A 4262-nucleotide genomic window follows, 5' to 3' on the forward strand; every position below is an offset into this window, starting at 1 on the left:
TACAAGCATATGCACAGGCTACTAAATGGGGTAAAGCTGTTGCTCTGTATCAGGATTTCCCAACTAGGATTATCTAGACTCCTAGGGTTCTATTAAAGTTTGCTAAGAGATTGTGATGGGGATGGGGAATAAAAATTGAGTTGTAAATACAGTATAGTAATTATGTGCAGGGGCTCACTGAGGCCTGAAAACTATTTCAATGGTTCCTCTTGGGTAAAAAAGCTGGGAAAGGCTGCTGTATCAGCATTCTGGATTGGAGAATTAATATCTCTCTGCATACTCACTTGGCCAAAGCAATGTTCATTTGCTCAAGGCAGAATAGCCTTAAAAACACAAATAGACATTTTAAGTAAATTCATTATACTTTGGTATAAAAGACTCATATATGAAGGTGTTATTGTCAGACTGTATAATACTTCTCTGAGTAGAAAACAATAAATATTGCATTTGTTACATAAAAAGAAGATGTTTTAACATATACCTCATCAAGTATAACATATCTCATTCTTTTGATCCATTCTTGGTGATGAGGCAACAGAAGTAAGACTTCAAAACACTGAGGGGTTGTCACTAGTATCTGAAAAGAAATAGCATTGGACTTTTAGAAAAATATTGATAATAACTATTTGAATGAACAATGTTATGAAACAAAACATAAAACACTCATCAGTCTGGTTTCAAAGAAATCACTCCATTAGGTCAATATGGGCAAAGTGCATGCTGTCAGCTAAACATGGGTCCCAGCACCATTTTTATGGCTCTCAGGGCCCCCAAGGATAATTTTTTAAAAAAAATTCTCACAAAAATGTCCTCTAGGGGGCATGGGGGACATTTTTCTCCATTTAGGATGGTTGGGAGTTTTTTAACCCCAGAATAGGCCTTTCTTAAATCTGGAAATAAACAAGAACTGACTTCAGGTCACTTTCTAATTTGGAAAAAGGCCCCTCTGGGCCTAAAATGGCCCAAGAGGACCTAAAAGATGGCCCTTAAAGGACATTTGAGAAACATTTCGGTGCAAGTATTTGAGGGTTGGGGGGTTGCCCCCAAATTCTCTTGTAAGGCAATGTCCATAGATGCCCACCCTTGCATTAGAGCAGGGGTAGGCAACCTTTTTGACCTGGGGGCCGGGTTGCTGTCCCTCAGACAACTGGGGGGCCGAAGCCAAAAAAAAAATAATAATTAAATATTTTTTTTAAAAATTAATTAAATAAATAAACCGGGACAAATGTAGGACAAAATTTTCAAATGGAGGGCACTTTTTAAATAAAAAATGGAGCGAAAAAATTTCTATTTTTTAAAAAAATGTTAAGATAATGCATGTTTCTGAGGCTTCTATAGACAATTGCCCACCATGCCCCTCCCGCGAGACATCAAGGCCCCGGCGGCAATTGGCGGCAGGACCGGCTGGGGCCGGTCCCAAGGCCTCGCTGGCCTCATTCGGCCCGCGGGCCGCAGGTTGCCTACCCCTGCATTAGAGGAAACATTTCTTCTACTCATGGAAAGGCTGTTTTCAACCTAGCAGAAGAAAAATATATGAGAAAATACAGAAATGTTCTTCTGTTTGTGCAGTCTCTTATATAAAACTTTGCACAAGCCTTCCAATGCACTCACGTTTGAATGCAACGGCCTGTACCTTTCTTATTCATCATGTTTCTCATATTGTAATGCAATCCTTGATATACTGCAGTACAGTCGGCCCCTTGATATCCATGGGGGAGCTGTCCTGCCCCCCCCCCTCCATGGATAAGATAAATGCAGAACCTCAAGTCCCATTGTCCCTGATGGCAGCTGCATGCAAACACCACTATTTAGAGCAATGCGGCCTGCCATCTGTGGGTGCTCAAATCCATAGATGCCAAGCCTGCTGATGGCGAGAGCCCAGTGTACTTTGTTAAAAGATGTCCTGCATAGCTACAAACACATTTGTTCCCTTTTACTCTTGCTTCTTCAAATCCAAGCCAAGGAGTATATGTTTATGTGTGTTTACATACACATACCTACAGAGAAAACATATCAGAAATCTGAAAACTGGATGTTAATGAAAGCACAAATGGAAGCCATAAGCATTTAAGCAAAAAAATGTAAAGATAGGAGGAAAGGCCTGTCTCCAAAAATATCTTCTAAGTTAAAGTTTACAATATTTTTCTATGCTGAACTTTATAAAAATAACTTGGAATGCTGCTTTTAAGTAATTTATAATTTGAACACAACTCATACCTGACAATCCAGGACCACATGCCGATAACCTTGTGTGAGAACCCCACATAGGAACTGGCCATCTGGAAATATTCTGTTAAATCGACTGTCAATAGTTGCCTTCACTTGATTAACAACAGCCTAATAAGTGAATAAAAATAAAATAATGTGACACAAAAAATCATATGTGCATAATTAAAGAATGCAAGTTAGCAGTGACATTCACATTTGTTTCAATGGTGGTATTCAACATATCACCAGTGAGCCAGCTTCACATAATGGTTTGAGTGTTAAACTATGACTCTGTAGACCAGGATTTGATTCACAGTTCAACCATGAAACTCACTGGATGACCGTGGGCAAGTAACATGCTTTCAGCCTCAGGGGAAGGCAATGACAAACTTCCTCTGAATAAATCTTGCCAAGAAAACCCCATGACAGGTTCACCTTAGGGCTGTCATAAGTCGGAAATTACTTGAAAATCACAACACACACAAATTCAACATAAAGCTTAAATTCTCCCACTCAAATTAAAGGGCATTGTTTAGCTTTGGCCACATCTTGCCAACAGAATCCTCTGTAGAATAGACATCCGTTCATGTTGCACGCCTCAGATTCCAATGTACGGGTTTAGTCTCCCTTATCCAAATTGCTTGCAACCAGAACTGTTTTGGATTTTGGAATTTTTTTGAATTTTGGAATATTTGCATAGACAAATAGGAGATATTGTAGAGATGGGACCGAAGTCTAAACATGAAACACATTTACATTTCATATACACTTTATACACATAGCTTGAAGATAATTTTATACACATTATTTTTAATATTTTTGTGCATGATACACTGAACCATCATAAAGCAAAGGTGTCACTATCTCAGCCACTGAAGTGGACAATTTGAATTTTGGAATTCTGTATAAGGAAGACTGAACTTGTACTAACAATGACCTACAACTGCAGAGATCTCTTTTATGCCATAGATACACAGACAAGAGAGAGAAAGAGCAAGTAAATCAACTTGATTTACTTGCTTTCTCAGTTTTTATATTATACGTCCTTAACTAAGAATTAGAAAAGGACTTCAAATTTGGATTCTAAACAAGTCTGAACTAATGTGTTATATCCAGGTTGTTTGAACAACAGAATCTTATTTTTTAAAATATATCCACTATTAAGTTGTGCCCTACCTGTGTAGGTGCAACATACACTATTACACCTTCATCGCCATCTCTCAAAAATTTTTCAATGCAATAATAAGAGGCCTCTGATTTTCCTGATGATGTAGGAGCAATGATCACAGCAGATTCATTTTTATCCACAATGTCAAGGATTTCTCTCTACAGATAAATAACAATGTCATTAACATATCAGAAGATTATCTTGATATAATTCACTGTTTATATGCATTTGTATCTTCACAGAACATATACATGTATTCCACAGTATTGGGACAATTACTGTGAAGGTTCTAACTTCCTGAAAAAAGGCAACCTGGTGTAAACACTGAAGACTGCCTTAGGCATACAGAAGTGGTCATGTGGAAAAGGGTGTTCTCTGGTTTCAGGCCATGTAAAGCCTTCAAAGAACCATATTAAAAGCCTGCTACATGTATGCGTCATGGGAAGAGACTTATCAGAGCATGGAAAAGTTATTTCCTTGGACTATAGCTCTCAGAATTTCCCAGCCAGCATGGCCACTTTATCTTGTAAGGTGCCTTGAATCCCAGTTTGGGAGAAATGGTGGGAAACTTTTAAAAACCAGTGATGGCGAAACTTTGGGGGGCTGCATGCCCAAACTGATTTTTTTACAGTACCTTGCTCTACCTGGTGCTGGGGGTGGGGTTTCCAGCCTCTGGGGACTAGGACTTCTGCCCTTTAGGGGGCAGGGCTTCTGCCCCCTTTTCCTGGCCTCCAGCTGTCCAGAAGATAGAAGTCAGAGGTGGGAACCTCTGGCTCCTTCCCACAGCTTTGCCAGCCTCTTGACTGTCCCTGGAAATAGCCTGGAGGGCGGCTCCTGCCTCTGGCTGCCATCCTCCAAAGCCATTTCCCAGATTCAGAGTGTCCCT

The 4262-nt window shown here is 39.7% G+C and overlaps 1 long non-coding RNA gene across 2 annotated transcripts; it reads right to left on the reverse strand.

The window, feature by feature from the left end:
• Positions 1 to 279: 279 nt before the first annotated feature.
• Positions 280 to 3530, reverse strand: LOC121918014. 2 transcript variants are annotated; one of them, XR_006101140.1, is made up of 4 exons: positions 3385 to 3530; positions 2218 to 2337; positions 482 to 577; positions 280 to 323 (listed from the first exon to the last, which is right to left on the reverse strand). It is a non-coding gene; the product is annotated as an uncharacterized LOC121918014 (long non-coding RNA). The 2 variants fall into 2 exon arrangements; XR_006101141.1 differs by lacking the exon at positions 280 to 323 and having other exon boundaries at positions 465 to 577.
• Between the last annotated feature and the right edge of the window lie 732 nt (positions 3531 to 4262).

The sequence above is a fragment of the Sceloporus undulatus genome, unplaced genomic scaffold (assembly GCF_019175285.1).
Source record: "Sceloporus undulatus isolate JIND9_A2432 ecotype Alabama unplaced genomic scaffold, SceUnd_v1.1 scaffold_3015, whole genome shotgun sequence".
NCBI classification, from domain to species: Eukaryota; Metazoa; Chordata; class Lepidosauria; order Squamata; family Phrynosomatidae; genus Sceloporus; species Sceloporus undulatus.